At 32.6% G+C, this 22,614-nt stretch overlaps 1 pseudogene; it reads right to left on the reverse strand.

Annotated features, from left to right (window-relative positions):
• Positions 1-20,562: 20,562 nt before the first annotated feature.
• LOC145259442 (5S ribosomal RNA) lies at positions 20,563-20,679 on the reverse strand (annotated as a pseudogene).
• Positions 20,680-22,614: the final 1,935 nt, after the last annotated feature.

Below are 22,614 nucleotides of genomic sequence, written 5' to 3' on the forward strand. Positions count from 1 at the left end.
TGTTTCTTTTTAACGTTCCGCTTTTTTTTACATAACATTACTATGAATTCCTTTCGAACACCATTACAACAATGATCATATATTATTATTATTATTATATTTAAAAAAAAAAAAACGAGGCGACATTTAAAGGGAGATCACTCTCATATTCTTGTCCACGGTTGCCAGATTGACCCTTTTTAAAGTCAAATTTTTTGAATTTGGTATTTTTTTTTAAGCAATTTGAGCTTCAAAAGTTGTGTTTGGCCTTTTTCAAAGCGTAACGTACAGACTAACTAAAGAACAAGCAGTTTCAGTTCATATTAATTAAATTCAAGATGGCAGTAAAGAGTGTTTTCCTCATGCAATCGGATATATTTATGGCGGGGGGAGGGGGTGGACAGGACCTTTACTTGGATAATAATTTTTAAGTGCTATTAAATGGTTGGAATTTACGTTCTCCTTCATTGAAGAATTCTTTTTACTTCTTTATTTTATATCCATCTATGTGTGCCTGTGTGATAGAAACTATATGCACAACAAAATTCGCCTATATTTAAGAAATTGATTCTTTAATTTAATTCCATTTCTGAACCTTGCTTACAAAGTTCAAATTTCGGTTTATCCTGATTTCATTTTCACTTATCTAATATTTTTCTTATTTACAAGAAAAGGGGAACCTTTTTTTGTAACATGGATTCGAAACTGAACCTCCTGCATGCAAGGCAAGTACTCGGCCACATGAGCAACCATGCTACAAACAAGAAAGTTGATATTCGAGACAAAGTAAGTTCATTCCATTGTCGGATTTCACAGCGGATTGCTTGATCTGCGTTAGTTAATGGACTTTCTTGTGTGTAGCGTGGTGGGTAATGTGGCAGAGTACTCGCCTTGCATGCACAAGTTTTTAGTTTCGAAACCCAAGTATGGATATGTCTAACTGATGAGTCCAAATAAGAGTGAACTCGACTCTTGAATTTCCGGTTAGTCAGCTGTCATGGCTCTTGTAAGCTGTGACATTGTTTAACTGTGGAAATAATTACATATATATTCTAGGTAGGGAGATATCCAAAAACGAAGAGTAATTGAATTTCAACAAAGTTCATTGATAGTGCTCAATCAAAGAGAGCAAATTATATATTTTTATTATTATTCTTTATGTAAATACAACCGTATCTTGCTACGATATGCAGACCATTTCGATTATAATAGATCTCATCGGGCAAGGAAAATTAAAAGTTCAAAAATTAAAAATGGTTCAAGACCATGACTATATTTTAAATCCCAGCACATAATTTACACTTCTAGGATTTTGTTTGAATACTATTTCAAATTTTGTTTTTAGCATCTCTTAATTAAGGAGTTTTTACATTTTCTCTCTTGTTATTACCCACAAGTAGAGTAAGCATTCCCCATTGGAAGGTACTTTTCCTATTCACATATATGAATAAGAAAAGGTAACACTAAAAAATGTGTCATCTTTTATATAGTTCCATTGCTCTTAGTTTTACTTAACAATTTTACTTTGATTATTATTATTAGTATTTTTATCCCTTAATTTATATATATATATATATATATATATATATATATATATATATATATATTATAAAGATTTTTTTTCAGTTAATTATCAATATTATAATATTTTTCAGTTAAGTATTATTATTAATATTATGATATTTATAACACGTTTTATTAATACGTCTAGTTTTAGTTTTGCAAATTACTTCCACAGATTATTATAGTTCCAAATTTTCGGTTTAATATTGTCATATAAAGGATATTATCGATACATATAAAATTAGCAAGAATGTTACTGTATATATTAGATAAGTTAATTTTGAGTAAAATTTATTTGAATTTAATTAAGCGAGAAATTTCTGCATGACATGGCGTGATTTTTTATTTTTTATTTCCTTCTCCCTTTTTTTCCTGCATATGTCTAGTCGCTCTAACCCATTTTCGCGGCCTGTCATTTTATCCTATAAAGATTTATTGATTTCGTTTTCTTACTTCCTCTTATTCCTTAATCTATTTTCCTTCCCTTCCCCTTTATTTTATCTTCTCTTCAAGCATTTTTTCTGTTCTTTCTTTTACATTATTTTTTATTTTTATTTATTTATTTATCCTTTTCATTTTTCATTTAATTTTTATTTTTCATTTTTCATTTTTCATTTTCCATTTTTCATATCAGTTCAGTTTCTCTTAATTTGCGTAGACTGTCTACTGAAAGCGGTTTTATTTTATTTTATTAACTATTTGAAGTTATTTTGGAGTGGAATTTGAAGCTCATGTTCTATAATTATAAAAACTATTAAATATATTAATGTATATGTTTAGTAATAAACAGATCCACAGGACCTACATAATAATTTTTTTTACTGGAGGCATTATATAAACAAAGAAAATTTCTTCAGGAAAAGGCCTACTTCGGACTCTTACCTTGTGATGTGGATTGCTCAAAATACAGATTGGATCACTTTACCTCACTGCTATCAAAGACATTCACTTCGGATTTTACCATGCAAGTTGGATGTGAATTTTTATATCCTTTTCATTAACTTCCATTACTCTATGATATGTAAATACTTAAAAAACTTTTAATTGTGATTTCCATGTCTCACTGACTATAGCAAATAAGGTGTAAACCATTATAATTATTTGCTAATATTTTCTCCTCTGAAGAGATGGTAGACATCGAAATTCTATAGGATAGGGAGTTATAATATTTCAAATGCTCTCTACCAATTCAAGTTATACCAAAGTCAACCTGATCGCTGAGTATTCAAATCCTCACAGACTCCCTGCCTTTCTTGAATCTCTTATGCCACTCAAAAACTGATGCTCTATTCATGCAAGATGTTCCAAAAGCAGTCTGAAGCATTCCATACGTTTCTGTGGTATTTTTTACAAGTGTAAAACACCATTTTATTGCATATTGTTCTTCTCAAGTGTCCTCCTCACGTCCAGATTGCATTAAATTCAGCAGCTGTGATACTCAGGCTTTAGTAGGGTATATTCCAATTCCTGCTGTAGCTGTTCATTTGAACCTGAAATCATAAAAATTGGTCAGTCATCTCATAAGAAGTATAGCAATATCATACGAATTTTCAAGAGTCTACGGCAATTTTAAATTACTGTACAAAAAAGCCTATAAACTTACTTAAGGTGCCTCGTGTATATATATATATATATATATATATATATATATATATATATAAAGCTGAACGTCTGTGTGTGTGTCTGGTCACGAATAGGCTTCTATATGATTGACTATTATAGAAAACTGATCACATATAATGATAGAAGATGTATCGAAACACAGGAATGGGTATGTTTGATCTGGCATAATGATGATTCATTAAAATTGTGGGGTCTGCGTACGCGCCTGGTCCACAAAGTATGGAAATAAAAAATTTAAAAAAAAAAACGTTTACAAGTGTTTTTGATATAGATGTACATAAGAATACTTTGATAAGTATGTTTTAACTTAAATAGGGATGGTATAATAAAATTATGGGGTCTGCGTTCGCGCCTGGCCTCCATAGAATGGAAATAGGCACAAACTTTAATAAAGACTTTTCATATCTATCTGCGTAAGTATACTTTGATAATATATATATATATTTTTTTTTTTAATTACATTTTCACCCCAAACAGGGCACATTGCCACTTTGGTGTAGGGAGCTACTATCAGGGGCAGCAATTACTGGTGCACTATGTTGGGATTTGGGCAGCAAGATGTCGGTTCACGTTGCACTTGAACTTCTGCATGTCAGTACAGTTGGGGAAGCAGAAACCTGAAATGGAATTACAAAGTCTAGCGGTTCTGGGGAATAAATTACTGGAGTCAGTTTGAAGAAATAATGTATAATAAAATTATGGAGTGTTCATTCGCGCCTTACCTCCATAGAATGGAAATATGTCACAAAGTTTAACAAGGTTTTTTTTTAATATAGATCCACAGAATATTGTGATAAGTGTTTCAGTGTGAACAGGTATGGTATAGTAAATTATGGGGTTTATCTATTTTATTTTTACTTTCATCATATTTTGCTTTGGTTTTGATACCCCCAAATTCGAAGCTATCTCTTTACAATCCTTCCTTTTCATAACCTATCATACTTTCATAAATCAGAGTTAATTTTCTGTAAGCTGTTTTTGAACCCAGTCAACGACGGGCACTTTTGCTTGTATATATATATATATATATATATATATATATATATATATATATATATATATATGACTACTTCATTTAATCACATAAAGTAATATACGAAAGTATAGATTTATGCGTAAACTTTAAGTATTTACTTCAACAGTGCTCAATACGTAGAGCTAGGTAGTAAGTTATAAAATACATATTTTATTCTTAGTTTATAACTTTATGTATATATATATATATATATATATATATATATATATATATATTTTAAACAAAAATTATATATATATATTAGACCTTTTAGCCTTAAATATATATACTTGAAACAAAGATTATATATATATATATATATATATATATATATATATATATAATCTTTGTTTCAAACGCTAATAAATCGGTATCAACTTTAAATATCGCACAAAATTAATAAAAGGAACATGTAATAATAAAAAAAATGATGACGTAAGTGTAGGTACGAAGAGAAAGGGTGGTGGGGGTGGGGGGGGGTTGTTTACCGAGCATCATCAGTGTCAGAGTGGTGCAGCATCAGTTAGTGATGCGTTCATGAAGGGAAGCGTATATTTCTTTGTTCTTTCCTTCGCTGTGTTGTTTGCAGTCGGGTTAGAATCTCGTGCCAGCATTTTCTCACGCTATAAAACATTGCGATTTTGATAATGACCATTGTAAAAGGATTTTATAGCGAGTTTATTGCCAACTTTAACATTTTGAAAAGAGCTTTTATCACGCTTTACTTTGAAACTTACACACACATACACAAACACACACATACACAAACACAGACAGTCACAAACACACACAAACAAACACACACACACTGTCACAAACACACACAAAAACACAAACACACACATCTATTCGGACGATTAATCGGAATCAAGAATCAGAAATATCGGGACTGTTGCGGACCTGGATATAAAATACCCTAACTCGCTACAAGAAAAAATAATGAAACGAATTGAATGAAGGAAACAAAGAACTCAAATGCTGGAATAAAATAAAAATGTTGTTTATTTTCTGTTGAGAAATGAAAGTCTTCGGTGTACACGTGTTCATTTGGCCGTTGACGACTACGCGCACGGAAGGACAGGGGAATGCAATAGAGAAACGCGAAGTGGCAAGCCGGCCTGTAGAAAAAAAGGGTGAAGCTCAGTAGAGCGTCGCGCATATGTCTGTTTTGATGGACCAAAGCCGAAGGGGAGATAGAGTGAGAAAGTCAATCCAGGTTATGGAGATAGAAAGCGTATAAAGTGTACGTACGGTCTGTTAGCTTTTTGTTCCACATAGTAACAAGTGGTGTGAGGCACGCGGGCGGTCCGCAGACTGACCAGCTCGAAAGCTGGTCCTAAAAGGAAGAAGCCGCTTATTCTCTTTTTTTTATACTTGTTTCCGGTGGTCTTTTGCGCATGTGTGGATTTCCTTTGAAAGGGGAAGTGACGTGTATGTGAGTACATGTGTGTACGTTAGCGTGTGTGTATATACACGTGAATGTGAGTGTATGTATGCAAACGTGAATATATGTACGTGTGTGGACGTGCGCGTGTATGTTTGTGTGTGCGTATGTATGTGACAAGTAATATGGCTTGAAATGTGAACGCATGTTTTTGTGTGAGACTAGAAAAGGCTCGCAGCGGACTTTTGGGAGTATCAGAATCGGAAAAATCTGTGCCATATTTTCCGATGCCAAAAACGATTTCTTTAATTATCTGATTTTGTTTCCATAGCAAGTAGTAATAATGAAAGAAAAAAGTCGATATTTATTGATTTTAAACTACCACAAAAGCTAAAATCTATAAATCACCCTCACCTCCACAATGTGTTTCTTACGATTAAGAAAATATATGCACATTTAACATGTATTTTAATGGTAATCGTTAAAAAAAATAACTTTATAGTTTAATATTTAGAGATTTATAAAGAATCGGTAATCGTATCAGAGTCAGGGATTTAGTACGGAATCTGTAATTGTACCGGAATTGGGGAAAATATTGGAATCGTCCAATCACTAATATATATATATATATATATATATATATAAAGTTTGGAAAATATATGGCAATTAAGCTGCACAGAACTTTTTACGTTTCATCCTCATGAGGATTCTTCAGGCTATTGCATAGAATTTATGTAACCATATTTTTTTGCTTTTATATTCACGTGGTGTTGAGTTTTGCATTCAATACTGATCCATAGTAATACCTAACTTTGCTTCAAATGGATACCATAATATTTAGTTCGCTGCACCGTATCATAACACTTTTCCATACAAAAGATTAGTCCAGTAGTTTCTGTGAAAACTTCTACAGTAAATGTAGTATTGTGGTAACTAATCCGTATTAATCCCTAACTGTGCATCAAATGGATACCATGATACTTAGTTCGCTGCACCTTATCATATTAAAGGGCCATAGTTTCCGAGGGAAAGTGAAACAAACATTCAAAAAGACTAAGAGAAATATAGATATACGCTATTTTATTTTGAATATTGTTCAAGACAATATATATTATTACAACATTTGATACAAATTGCCAATTTTGGTAATATTTCTTCATTTTACTTATATATATGTGTGTGTGTGTGTATTTGTGTGTGATTGAAACGGTCTGCACATCGTAGCAAGATATGATTGAGCACTATCAACGACCCTTGTTGAAATTCAATTATTTTACATTTTTGGATATCTTCCCACCGAAAAACTATATATATATATATATATATATATATATATATATATAGTCATCCACATACAGTACTGTTTCGCTGTTCCTCAAGCTAGGATCGAACCCAATCGCCCAAACGACAGTCAGAGCTTCTAACCATTGCGCTATACGGCTGCTGTTATGAATTAACGATGTTTTGACATTGTCCAAATACCTAAGCTCAATTTGTTTACACAAAGAGCATCGCTTCATACGCTAATTGTAATTATATACAAATTACAAATGCTCAACCTAAGATATAGAGCATTATATATATATATATATATATATATATATATATATATATATATATATATATGTGTGCGTGTGTGTGTCAATTTGTGTATATATATATTGTAACTGTATGTAAATTTATATATACATATATATACACACACATATCGTAGAAATTCCCAGGTTGTTATCTGGGAGCGCATTAATTCACTGGGGGAGATGCACACCCATCTTTGTTAAGAAATGCATCTAGAAGAAGGAACTCTGATGTAAAAAACTGTGGTCTACTGTATGCTCTGACTTGCATTTGCACCGACAAAGATTAGCAGTATTTTTTTCATCATATTTTCCCTTTTGGCAATGATTTCAACCATTTGTTTGATTAAAAATTCGATAATATGCGTAAATGCTTACTTTCTTAAGTGGTCTTATTATTTTGACCAGGACTGTATATACACACACGCATGTATATGGAAGGAGGTGTTTGATTCAAAGGATTTTAGATAAGCAAAATTGTTTATTAATGCTAATCTTTCTTGTTTATCTAGGTCGATGGGGTAACCATTAAAGGAGGTCAGTAAGTGTACGTAACACACAATTATGGTTCAGATTTCTTACAGAAGAGAAATTACTACTCTTTCTCTACCATGTCATTTTCATGCTAAGTGATCGACGGAGCTCCAATCTCTGGTTCTGCCCAATAAAAAAAATTTTGCAACAAAGACTCGTCTAGCTACAACCACTACAAATATTTTCATTTTCTCTCTCTGTGTGCCTCTAAAACCAAGTGGAACTTCCATGAGCAAAGTCTTTTTTTTTTTTTTTCCCCAGAATTATTTATCTCTGCAAAACAATACCATGGGGCTGTTTCCTGACGCTTTTAAGTCCAATGTTAACAAATTCTGACCAGTCTCAACCACTGTAACCAATCCCTTTTCTGTTGTTTATCTGTCTGTCTGGTAAACTTATTGACCCTTATCCTTGAGTCGCATCTCAGCTTTGATAATCTGCGGTGTATTAGTACATAAAAAATTGTTTTACTAACATCCTTACTGTGTAAATGAACATCACCTGATCTTTTTTTTTTTTAAATATAAACGAATGTCTATCTCTTATTTTTCCATAAGCATCTTACACGTGTTTCGTTGTGTATATAACCGATGTTTCTATCACACAACTCAAACAACAACAATCAAATATTATAGACAATCACACATAAATGGATATAAAATAAAGAAGGACATGTGTACACATTCACTTTCAGCTTAAAATCGCTTATTTTTAGCTTTGTTCATTCATCTGGTGATAGTACAAACGGTAATGACACACACTAGAAGAGAGAACGACATTGTCCAGTATTGAATAATGATCAACGGGTGTTTCACACTCCCATATTTTTATTGGTATCGAAATCGATGAAATCGTTCATTGTTCAATCAAATATTATTTTTATTTTTTATTTTCTTATTGCATTTTCACCCCAAACAAGGCACAGAGGAAAAAGAGGTGAAAAAAACCCGATTATCTTACCGATGTGCCTACCGTAGTTGTGACGCCAGGGGCGATCAAAAAGACGCCTTTTAAGTGACGTCATGAATGCGAGAGTTGAATGACTTGCGAAAAAATCGACCTTTCCTGTATAAAAGTGCCCAGTTGAGGGTGAAGGAATTAATATTTTTGGCTAATTTTTCGATATTTATCGTCCGAAGGGCCCTGCTTCAAAATGATATCAATGTTATGAAAATCCGTTGCCTCTTTTGAAAGTTTTAGACATACATACATACATAAATACATACATACATACAATTAAACAGACTGGTAAAATTTATATTATAGACTAGCGAGGGGTACCCGGCGTTGCCCGGGTGTTTGGAGGTGTGTGTGGAAACTCTGGGGGTGGGGGTTAAAAAAAATGTTTTGGTAGGTAAGTATGAGGATCGAACCCGAACCCTTGAGGCAAAGTTCTAAATTAAAGTGTGAAAAAAAAAAAAGTGCGATGTTAACCATTGCGCCACCGCGAGATGCTAACAGAAACACGTTTGAATTTATTTAATTACTTGGATTTGGCAGGTGCCCGTTTTAATGTTACTGCGGTCAAGTTTGACTGCGGGATAGTATTTCATTTACTGCGGGAACGCTTCCCAAGATGTTATAAGAAAAAGACTAACCCACATGCGGCGAGCGACAAATGTTGAATATTTATCTTCCCAAAGTCGAGCAAATTAAATAGACAGGTGAGCTTCGTTGTTAACTGTGAGATATTACGATTTATACATACAAACATACATACATTTTCGCTTTTATATTTATAGATGATACAACTACAAAGGGATAATGCCAAAGATTAGTTTATTATGAATTGTTTAAAACACATACAGCATTTCAAAATCTTATATTGTATTGTTGATTTCAATGTTGACCTGGTAAACAATGAATTTTCGCATTCATTTTGATTCAACATTTTGGATGTTCAGTTATATATTTGTAATTTTTGGGTCCTGCTTTGTCCGTCTCTTTATATATGCAATATATTTTAACGATATCAAGAGAAATTAAATAAAAGTTTTGCTTTAAAAAATGGATGATTCACGGAAATCATTTCTACAACCTTAAACATTTAAAACATTCCTTGTTTTATGCTTGACATTTTTATGTTTGGCTTCAGCTTCTTGAGAAGTTCACTTCCTGAGCACCCCTCCCCCCCTAGCGTAGATGGTAATAGAAAGGGAAAGTAATTCTAAGTTTCTTGGCAAAAAAGTATCTACGGTGCTTATTTATATTGGTGATCTTTTAAACCAACGCATTTCAGGTGAAAACATTATTATGTACTTGTGCGTCATGTTGGAATGCATACAAATTCCAAGCATTACAAAAAATAAATCATTAGAAAAATAATTACAGGTAAAAATGAAAATTTTCGAATTTAGTGACTTATTGAGTTTTATCGTATGTTTTAATGGAGGAGACTTCGCAAAATCCAGGGGGAGGTAGCCACAACCGATAATTTTGACTAAATCATCCATACCGCCATCTTGAATGCGGATATCTGGGACCATATTTGTAGCTGACATTTTATTAAAGATATATTTCTAGCTCATCATCTACTGAATCATTTTTTTGTAATTTTGGAATTTATACTAATTTCGACATGACATGTAAGTACGTAATAATGTTACCACTTCAAAAAAACGTTGGTTTATAAAAGATCAGATATAAACAAGCACTGCATTTATGGCCAAAAATACATGTCATCTGACACGATGGCTTTGTAGTGGCAGTCCTACTCCAAAACCCTTCCCCCGTGTGAGAGACATATTTCCTTCAGGGCCAATAAAGCTGGTAGGCGCCGTAGTATGTGACCAATGTTTGCAATGTTTCGAGTTATTTTTTACCTGCCGTGGCAGCTGTATTAATTATGCTCCTGACATTTCCATCATCTTACCCCCCACCCTTACTGTCATTCTTACTCTGCTCTTCCAAAATCAGAGAATCCAGATTTTCAATTCCTCCCTCCCCTGCCCACTTGGGTCCCATACGACTTTCCATAAAAATAAAAATATTTTCTCGGGATCAGTTTAACTCAAGGTACAAAGTTTTTCCTTTGTTTTTATGTCATATCAGCCTGTTTTTTTTTGTTTTTTTTTTTTTCTGTTTTTTTTTATTTCAGAATCCAGCAATTTGAGTAAACGTTTTTATTAGTGATGGGACGATTCCAATATTTTTCCCGATTCCGTACAAAATCCCTGATTCCAATACAATTACCGATTCCGATTCTTTATAAATCTCTAAATATTTAACTATAATGTTGTTATTCCTCCCCCCCCCCCGGTTTCTGTAAAAAGCACACATGTAAATAAGCAGATATTTTCGTACACGCAAAATTACACTTGTGGAGGATGATCTATCGATTTTAGCTTTACTTGTAATTTAAAATCAATAAATATTTATTATTTTATCATTATTACCAGCAATAGAAAATTTTTCTTTAAATAAAATCAAATAAAAAAGGACAATTAAAAGAATCGTTTTGGCATCGGAAAATAGGCACTAATTTTTTCGATACCGATTCCGAAACCCCCAAATTTGTTGATTTTTCCGATTAATCGTCCCAACACTAGTTTTTATACTTTGAGTTCTTCATATCTTCAAATGTTTATTCATGGTATTGTGGTTGGATGTTTTGTTTTATGGTATATCAACTAGTGTTAGGACGATTAGTCAGAATCCAGAATCGGAAGAATTAAAACTTTTATGGGTATCGAAATTGGAAAAATTCGTGCCTATTTTCTGAGGCCAAAAACGATTCTTTTAATTATCTTTTTTTCATTTGAATTTTTTAATACAAAATCTTCCACTGCCTGTAGTAATAATAAAATAATAAAGATGGATTGAAACTTTCAGTAAAACTAAAATCTATACATCAGCAGCCCCCCCTCTCCGCTTGTCAGTACAATTGGGGAAGCAGGAGACCAGAAGGGAATTTAAGAGTCTAGCTGTTCTAGGGAAGAAACTATTAGAGTAGAAATCCTTCTTACATCTAGGGATCCCTACTGTGTAGGGGTGGGATTTGGCTGCTTGTCAAGTTTGTCAGGGGTATTTACGTCGAGGGGGTACAAGGGCTTGTAGTTCATCAGAGCATCTACTATAAACATATTTGTAAAACACGCTGAAGGATGCAACATTTCGTCGATGGGACAGTGCTTGAAACTTGGATGACAGTTCAGGACCTATTTTCATTTTTTCAGAAGCTTTTCAGTAAAAATAAAAAAAATAAAACAAAACCAAAATCAGATTTGAGTCTTAGTTTTCTAAACTTCAGAGTCCTTCATTTTTAACTTTGTGTTGAAGTTGCGATGGTTTCTCTAGGAACTTTTTGGATTCTTCGGACAACTGTTTTCACAACGTTTTGGTCGATGTAACCCTCGGCCTTCTTTAGATATATTTTGCCAAACTCTGGAATCTTTTGATTGTAATCGCAAACCTGCACAGAATTTCAAATGGAACGCTTTATTGCTTAGTTCTTCCCCAAGACTAAGACACCAGGGTCAGAAAGTGGGATTGAGAGGTCAGTACCCCTGAGGTGAGGCACTCTGATTAGCAAAAAGTACCTGGGCAGCTCCGTCAGCATTCTCCGGTAAGTGTGCTTCAAGCAATTAGCAGTAAACTAACCCCTTTCTCCAAGAGAGAAGGCAAGAACTGCACAGAACTAAACTCCCATTGCAAAATCAATAGGGACCAGATCATTACAGGAATGGTCTAATCTCTGTTTTGGGGAGGGGGGGCATGAAGATAAAAATCCCTGGCTGAATCAACAATATGCTCTCATTTCGTCAGCCCTGACCAGGTAGAAATTTTAAGTACTTCGTAGTTACATTCTGAAGATTGAAACCCAACCTCCAGAAGAGTGTCAGTTACAACCAAATTTTATTCTCTACCTTTTATCTGTTACACAGTTTTCGTACAAAATTGAAAAGTCCTTGAATTTTTACTTTTGTCTTGAAAAGGACTTATTTCTGTTATTATCTTGAAAATTCATGAAAATATGGAAAATATTTTGAATATTTCTTGAAAAGGACTTATTTCTGTTATTACCTTGAAAATTCTTGAAAATATGGAAAATATTTTGAATATTTCTTGAAAAGGACTTATTTCTGTTATTACCTTGAAAATTCTTGAAAATATGGAAAATATTTTGAATATTTCTTGAAAAGGACTTATTTCTGTTATTACCTTGAAAATTCTTGAAAATATGGAAAATATTTTGAATATTTCTTGAAAAGGACTTATTTCTGTTATTACCTTGAAAATTCTTGAAAATATGGAAAATATTTTGAATATTTCTTGAAAAGGACTTATTTCTGTTATTACCTTGAAAATTCTTGAAAATATGGAAAATATTTTGAATATTTCTTGAAAAGGACTTATTTCTGTTATTACCTTGAAAATTCTTGAAAATATGGAAAATATTTTGAATATTTCTTGAAAAGGACTTATTTCTGTTATTACCTTGAAAATTCTTGAAAATATGGAAAATATTTTGAATATTTCTTGAAAAGGACTTATTTCTGTTATTACCTTGAAAATTCTTGAAAATATGGAAAATATTTTGAATATTTCTTGAAAAGGACTTATTTCTGTTATTACCTTGAAAATTCATGAAAATATGGAAAATATTTTGAATATTTCTTGAAAAGGACTTATTTCTGTTATTACCTTGAAAATTCTTGAAAATATGGAAAATATTTTGAATATTTCTTGAAAAGGACTTATTTCTGTTATTACCTTGAAAATTCTTGAAAATATGGAAAATATTTTGAATATTTCTTGAAAAGGACTTATTTCTGTTATTACCTTGAAAATTCTTGAAAATATGGAAAATATTTTGAATATTTCTTGAAAAGGACTTATTTCTGTTATTACCTTGAAAATTCATGAAAATATGGAAAATATTTTGAATATTTCTTGAAAAGGACTTATTTCTGTTATTACCTTGAAAATTCTTGAAAATATGGAAAATATTTTGAATATTTCTTGAAAAGGACTTATTTCTGTTATTACCTTGAAAATTCTTGAAAATATGGAAAATATTTTGAATATTTCTTGAAAAGGACTTATTTCTGTTATTACCTTGAAAATTCTTGAAAATATGGAAAATATTTTGAATATTTCTTGAAAAGGACTTATTTCTGTTATTACCTTGAAAATTCTTGAAAATATGGAAAATATTTTGAATATTTCTTGAAAAGGACTTATTTCTGTTATTACCTTGAAAATTCTTGAAAATATGGAAAATATTTTGAATATTTCTTGAAAAGGACTTATTTCTGTTATTACCTTGAAAATTCATGAAAATATGGAAAATATTTTGAATATTTCTTGAAAAGGACTTATTTCTGTTATTACCTTGAAAATTCATGAAAATATGGAAAATATTTTGAATATTTCTTGAAAAGGACTTATTTCTGTTATTACCTTGAAAATTCTTGAAAATATGGAAAATATTTTGAATATTTCTTGAAAAGGACTTATTTCTGTTATTACCTTGAAAATTCTTGAAAATATGGAAAATATTTTGAATATTTCTTGAAAAGGACTTATTTCTGTTATTACCTTGAAAATTCTTGAAAATATGGAAAATATTTTGAATATTTCTTGAAAAGGACTTATTTCTGTTATTACCTTGAAAATTCTTGAAAATATGGAAAATATTTTGAATATTTCTTGAAAAGGACTTATTTCTGTTATTACCTTGAAAATTCTTGAAAATATGGAAAATATTTTGAATATTTCTTGAAAAGGACTTATTTCTGTTATTACCTTGAAAATTCTTGAAAATATGGAAAATATTTTGAATATTTCTTGAAAAGGCCTTGAAAATTGCATTCTTTGTGTACAGTAAAAATTTGTGTCGAAATATCTGTAATATAAATCTCACCTTTCTGTTTAAATGTATGTATGTATGTATGCCTAAAGCTTTCGAGAGAGGCGACGGATTTTACGAGATTGGTATTGTTTTAAAGCTCAGCCCTTCGGACGACAAATATCGAAAAATTGGCTAAAAACATTGTTTCCTTCACCCTCAACTGGACACTTTTCTACAAGGAAGAATCGATTTTTTCGACGATATTTTCGAAAGTCATTCCCTCATTTCAATTGACTAGCCTTAAGTTATGCCTTCACTATTTCTGATTTGGCAAAGAACGCAATGGCAAAGCTGTCACGTTTTTTTTTTTTTTTTTCACATTTTTTTCCTTCTTCGTGGTATGTGTTCGAACCTGCCTGCTACCACTTTTTCTTTTTTTGATCAATACACACCTTCAAACACCTGGGCAATGCCGGGAGCCCAGGCTAGTTGAAAATAAAATCGAAATAAACTGTGAAATTATTTTTTAAGTATTAACAAAAATACCATTGAAGTATTTTTTTAAATATTGAAAATAAAATCGAAATACGTTGTTCTGAAATTTTGCATACGAGATTTACGTCCTTTTATGACAAAACTACCTCGGGTATTTTTGTGATTAAGATTCAAATCTCCATCTATTTTTATTCTCATTTATACTTTAATTTATTTTGGAGGTGGGGCACAATGGGAAAGAGTAATAGCAGCCGCCATAAATAAAATGACGCCCCCCCTCACCCCTTCGCAAAAAAAAATACCTTGTGCGGACGGAACTCTCCAATGGCGAATCCCTCACGTCCCCCAAAATAGTGATAATTAAAAAGTAGGCTGGCCGTACAGAAAAAAAAAGAAAATAGACAAGACGGTAGCCAGCTTGATTGAAAATTAAAAGTTGTGAAGAGATTTAATATTTTAACTGAAATAAGCATTTGAAACTGCTTCAAAACACCCAAAAAAAATGGTGCAGTTAGATTGCAAAGTAACTTTTATTGACTATGGTAACATTTATTTGTTGTATATTTGACTTTTTTTTAACAATTTTTTCGAATTTCTGTGGATTGTAAAACAAACTCCAAATTTTGTTTTGAAAACTTAATTTTGTTGGAGAAAGCCTTGAAAAACTTTGAAAAGTCATTGAAAACTTAATTTTGTTGGAGAAAGCCTTGAAAAACTATGAAAAGTCATTGAAAACTTAATTTTGTTGGAGAAAGCCTTGAAAAACTTTGAAAAGTCATTGAAAATGATATTGAACATCTGTACAGACCCTGTTATACTACAAATCCTTGCGGACAATTCTAGTATGAATTTTTGGAAGCCTCGAACTTTGTGCTCCATGACGCAGTTGATAAATTACTTGGTACAGTTCAGTTATAAAAATTGAAGGTTAAATCCTCAGTGTGGGCAATGCCCGAAATACCGGGTGTGGCAAAAATCTCATGCTCGTGCAGTTTCTGAGCAATCATTAATTTGTATGGATGGAGCTGCATATCAGTGTGTAGAATTCTTCTGTTTGATCAGACAATCCCAAGTCGAAATCATGTTTGCGAGCTGAACGTGTAGGAGACTGAATAATAGAAAGTCTCACAACTCAAATACTGTCTGACGTTTGAGCGCTTCCAGGCCTTTTTCTTAAATAAAAGGTGTCGCTTGAAATTTTTTTTGGATTCCAGAGTTCGACAAAGATTTCTGAGTTTGACAAAAAGGATTCCCGAGTTCGACAAAATGCACCTTAAGAAGGTCGGCGGTTACATCGATCGAAACATTGTGAAAATAACACCTAAGATGCGAACAGCAGTCTAAAACTTCCAGATAATACAGAAAATCAATCTTCATCTCAGCAGTTCTGTGGGGGCCTGTAATTTTGGATAATTTGGTGAAGGTTGATTGTAGAGTCAAAAAACATTTTTTTTTGTTATTCATTCTTCGGTGAAATAATGTCAAGTACCATCATGTGGTAACGTCCGTTTGCTGTTCATTTTATGTCTTGCCGTATCGGCATACTTGTCGGTTACGGCAGTATGAGCCTGGTGCCGCTACTTGCGTTACTCTATCTGTCCACCATCTTGTTTCTTGCTTTCGCTCGCGCTTTGCATAATTGACAAACAGTTTTGTGGGTTAAAAAATTCTTCCCTCTGAGTTAGCATCATTGACGATTCTTTGCATAGTTGGACGGTTTCGTCTGTTGCGTTCATTCAAAAGACCTTCTTTGGTTTTAATTCTGCAGACAGGCGCCTGAAAATAGAGACACCCGTACGTCAGCCCCCACCTCCCCTCCTTGAAGGAGCAGACTAAATTATAAATAAGTTGTTCCTCATCTTTTTTCTTTGATGTTAACCTTTTTTCAGCTTTTCTTTCACTGTCTCTTATTTTCTATTCTTTCTGTTTTTATTTCCTGTTTTCTGTTTTTTACTTCCTTTTTTGTTTTTACTTCCTTTTTCTGTTTTTATTTCCTTTTTCCTGTTCTTATTTCCTTTTTCTGTTTTTACTTCCTTTTTTTCTGTTTTTACTTTTTTTTCTGTGTTTACTTCCTTTTTTCTGTTCTTATTTCCTTTTTTCTGTGTTTATTTCCTTTTTTCTGTGTTTACTTCCTTTTTTCTGTTTTATTTCCTTTTTTCTGTGTTAACTTCCTTTTTTCTGTGTTAACTTCCTTTTTTCTGTGTTTACTTCCTTTTTCTGTTTTTACTTCCTTTTTTTCTGTTTTTACTTCCTTTTTTTCTGTTTTTACTTCCTTTTTCTGTTTTTACTTCCTTTTTCTGTTTTTACTTCCTTTTTTCTGTTTTTACTTCCTTTTTTTCTGTTTTTACTTCATTTTTTCTGTGTTAACTTCCTTTTTTCTGTGTTTACTTCCTTTTTTCTGTTCTTATTTCCTTTTTTCTGTGTTTATTTCCTTTTTTCTGTGTTTACTTCCTTTTTTCTGTTTTATTTCCTTTTTTCTGTGTTAACTTCCTTTTTTCTGTGGTAACTTCCTTTTTTCTGTGTTTACTTCCTTTTTCTGTTTTTACTTCCTTTTTTTCTTTTTTTACTTCCTTTTTTTCTGTTTTTACTTCCTTTTTCTGTTTTTACTTCCTTTTTTCTGTTTTTACTTCCTTTTTTTCTGTTTTTACTTCCTTTTTTCTATTTTTACTTCCTTTTTCTGTTTTTACTTCATTTTTTCTGTTTTATTTCCTCTTTTCTGTTTTTGCTTTCTTTTTGTTTTTATTTCTTTTTTTCTATTTTTACTTTTTTTCTGGTTTTATTTCTTCCTTTCTGTTTTTTACTTCCTCTTTTTGTCTGTTTTTACTTCCTTTATTCTGTTTTTACTTGCTCGTCTTTTCTGTTTTATTTCCTTTTTTCAGTTTTTACATTTTCTTTTCTGTTTTTTACTTATTATTTCCGTTTTTTACACCCTCTTTTGTTTTCCTTTTTTCTGTTCTCCTTCTTTTTCTGTTTTTACTTATTTCTATTTTTAGTTCCTTATATTTTCTGCTTATCTCCTTTCCATTTTTTTCTGTTTTTACTTCATTTTCTTCTCTGTTTTTTGATAGTATGGCCATGTTGAAAGAACGGATGAAAGTTTTGGGTTAGTAGATGTAGAACAGTTGATGTAGCAGGATCAGTTCACAAGGAAAAACCAAAGTAAACACGGGAGGAAGTTATCAGAATAGGGTGGAAAGAAAGAAGGATCACTGGAGATCTGTCCAGAAATAGGTCGGTTAGAAAATCAATTTATTAATTTAATTTCAATGCATGATTACGGCTCAGGCAGATTTAAGTAAAGAAAAACTGGTTTCAGTCAGTTAAAGCTGTAAATTGGAATGCGAATACTAAACAGTTTATTTGTCAACTTATTTACTAGTTGTTGTTGCTACCCGACACGGACTTCTGTTATTGTGTGGTGTCTATATTTCGGTCATTTTGATGAGTCATCATATGGGTTTTTTTTTTTTTTTTTTTTTTGTTGTTGTTGTTGTTGTTGTTGTTGAGCATCATTTATGTTGATGATGATGATGATGATGATGATTTTTGTTGGCATATATATATATATATGACTTATATGTAATATACTGAGTTCGTGTAATTCAGTAAATTTTCATATACCAATGAGTTTTAAGCCAAAGAGAGTTGACTTAAAAAGTAAGCTACAAAATTATATTTCATAATTGAGCATTAATATACCGTGAAAGCAAAATGAAGACTTCAAAAAAGGTGTTTATGGCAATAAAAAGTGTATTTCGTTTTACGTTACAATTGTTTTCATGTCCAGTCGACAATTTCAAACATTATATCGTTTGAAAATTTGTAATTTTTAATAATAACTATTTTATTGTTAAGTTGTTTTATATATATATATATATATATTTTATTAAGAAAAAAAAAGCAGATATGATTTGGTCATTCTTGTCACATTACCTTTGATTGGTCTACGCTTATCCTAGCATATATATATATATATATATATATATATATATATGGCTATGACAACAGCATATTCTTTTCATTGTTTTGACTCTCGAGTATATATCCGACACAGACATAGTTAATCAACAGAGAACCACATCACTCTATATAAAAGCATATAAGATATCAACGGATACACACGCAAGGGTAAAAAAAAATGAAAAGAATATGCTGTTGTCCTAGCCCTAGTTTTTTTTTTTTTTTTTTTTTTTTTTTACATTGGGGTCACCACTCATCAAGGCCCAGGAGCCACTCGGGGATAAGGGTTATTGTGTGCATCCTAATCAGTGGGATAGTATCGTAGTAATAGTTAGTATTGGGAATTTGATAGGTGTCATAACGGAGGCTTTACTTTTAAAACTTCCTTTGTATAAATAGAATTGATTTATATTAAAGAATTTTGCAATTGTATCGTAAGTGTTTCGCATAGATGGTCAGCTATAAGTGATAGTGTATTTCCTTTTGCATCTAATAATGAAATCGTCGTTTACTTCCATCTACATTCTGCGGTTTAAGCTACAATCACCGATGATGCAAGTCTATCTCTGCTCTATCGTTATTTTCATGGCAAGTGCTTTACTTCAATCCATAGTCCGCCCTGCTAAACATTAACAACAAGCACTCTTCTAGCTACAACCATTGCCAATAATTTCCCCCACTTTCTGTGTCTAAATGTAAATGCAAATTCCACGAACAAAGCATTTTTTTCTAGAACTGCCTGCTTGTTGGAACTCTGTATCATGGGCCTGCTTTCCAGCTAACTACAACATGGATGTCTTCAAGTCTAATGTAAACAAGTTCTTGTCGAGCCGTCTTCTTAAATAATTAAATTCTACCCAATTTCCACTACTAACGTTTATTACACTATTGTATCCCTGATCAGCTTACACTTATTAACACTTATCCTCGAGTTGCTTTCGGGCCTTGATAAGTGGTGAATCCTTTGTAAAGAAAAAAAAAAGACTTCCATCAACATTCTGTAGTTTTAGTGTTACAATAGTATTCTTCAATTTTGGGTTTTTGATGCGTTATCATGTAGGGCTGCTGCTGCTGCTGCCTTTTTTTTTTTTTTTTTTTTTTTTTTTTCTGAACTTGAGAATGTGAAAACAGCGAATTGACCTTCTTTGCGATGGTTTCGCGATGTATAAAGCACAGGAAATATGTATTGCGGCAATTAATAAACCAGTAATGACATTCATCTTGAAATTACGGACGAGGTCAACCATGAAGAGCAATTAATTTGAAGCACTTAACACTCGTTCAATTAACTTGCATTTATAGTAAATAGCCCAAGTGTGTGTACGTGTATCCATACACTAGCAAAAACACTCGGCATTGCTCGGGATCGAATCAGAGACACTACTATGTATTTTTCTAAAACTATTTCCATCCATCCACCACGGCCGCAGCCAAGACTGAACTCACTACACGAGTTTGTAGTGTAATTCGAATCTTGTCGGTAGCTGAATACTTGATGCTACGCCAGGGCTATCAAGGGTGTTTTTTATTGTGACGCCATCACTAGACAAGGTGCCTACCACGGCTTAAGAGAGTCCCATCTACCCTTGAGAGAAGGATAGACTGCGCCAGTTTCTCAACCTGGTATTTTACCTCGCGGTACATACAGCGCCTAGCCTTCCCAAATGGTCACCCATCTGGTACAGGCCAGGCTCAACGTTGCTTAACTTCGGTGATCTGAGGAGAACTGGTGTATCAACGTGATTGTGCCGTATAAACTATTTGCATGACACCATATTATTTTTTCTTTTTCGTGTAGCTTCCCCTTCACCCGAATACAGTTATACAGGTATACAGAGAAAACATTAGCGAATTACTTAAAACTTCTACGCGGTCATGGCCGACAAAATGAAAGTGTCATGGTGTGAACCACTCTCATATTTGTAAACAAAAACACGCTATCGACCAAAACTTCACACTCACACGTGGGTTAAAAATATCAACAACTTTTTCTTCAACAATAAAGAGAAAATACAAAACTTCATTTTTCCTAAACTATATATAAAAAAAAAATTATTTCGAAACTTGATTAAAATAAATACAGTTAAATAGTAAGTTATAAATGCTAATACCCCCTCGATGAGATTACCTTCGACAAACTCGACGAATAGCAAAATCACACCCCTACACTGTAGAGATCCCTAGATGCTATAAAGTCTTTTACTCGAATAGCTTTTTGCCTTGGACTGCTGCATTTTGGAATTCTCTCCCGGGTCCCTTCTTCTTTGACCGTACTGATATGCAGAAATTCAAGTATAATGTGAACAGACATGTCGTTGCCCAACTCCATAAATAGTATCCCTGCAAATCTGGTCCCAAATAGTAGCCCCTCATGATTATATGGCTTTTGCCTTGTTTGGGGTGTAACATCAAATAAAAAAGTTTATAAACACTGAAGATAGTTTTAACTGTAAGTAATGTGTTATTCATTCGTTGATTGATTATCGATGTTATCACAGACTGTAATGAACAGCTCTTTATAAATATGAGAGTGGTTAGCTAGCACACCACGACAGAAGCATGCTGACACGTGGATTAAATAAAATTCAATTAACTTGCATTTATAGTAAATAGCTTAAACTAGCGGAGGGAGAGGGCACCCGGCTTTACCCGGTCGTAAAATACACTTACATATGATATTTGTAATTTGACCAGATTTCGTGTATATTATTGTAGAGTTGTGATTTCAAAAGTAAAAATAAAAATATTTGGGTGCCATCAGCTAGAATCGAAACCAAAAGCAAAACTGTAGCATTCAAAGCTGGTGACGTTACCACTATACGAACGTGACATGCATATGGACTGATTAAAAATTAAAAAATAAACTAAGATGAATGTACAAAATGTATAGCGATTCTTCGATTTTGACCCCCAGTTTAACCCCTTAAAAACTATTTTAACCGGCTAAAGATCCATAAAAGAACGGTAAATAAAAATCCAATCATTTGAGGCCTCTAGTGCCTTTCTGTGACTTTTAGTTTCGGAAGAGATAGAGTTTGAAAATATGAAGACAGACGGACATAGTGCCCTTTTATATATTAGACTAGCAAGAACACTTGACGTTGCTCGGGGTTAAATGACGAACACTGCTATGTACTTTTTAAGTATTCTCATAACATCATATTAATTTCTTTTCTATTTGCTTTACTGTCTCTTTCCCCTGTTTCATCCCTATAAGCAAATACCGAGTCGTGAGTGAAATGACGTCACGGTAAAGCACAAAAGAAAACTATAAAAATGAGAGAGCACATTCTAGAAGGCAGTCATGTTAGAGACGTCACAGCCATAATGAGAAGTCACGTATGGCGGGAGAATAAAGAAATGAATGCAGTTGTACAACAAAAACAGGCAGTTGAAGTTCTTTCCTATTCTTTGTCTACTTTGCGACTGGGGCTACAACGTGTTGGTTCTGTGTATAAATGTGGGTAACGGTAAATGGGTATAAACGGTACACCCAAATTTAGTCGGAATAAGCAGAAACTTTTGGAAAACTTTGAAATAGTTATTTAAATGATGTTTTTCTTTTTTTACACAAAATGAAACTCGTTTTAACGGGATTTCTAATCGTTGATATTTTATTGCAAACAAGTTTTTTACAAATCTCTACACATAGACTAAATTATATTATTGGTACCCTGAAAAAGGAGGGTGG

This window comes from Euprymna scolopes, chromosome 34 (genome assembly GCF_053919585.1).
Source record: "Euprymna scolopes isolate OS-2025 chromosome 34, ASM5391958v1, whole genome shotgun sequence".
NCBI lineage: Eukaryota > Metazoa > Mollusca > Cephalopoda > Sepiida > Sepiolidae > Euprymna > Euprymna scolopes.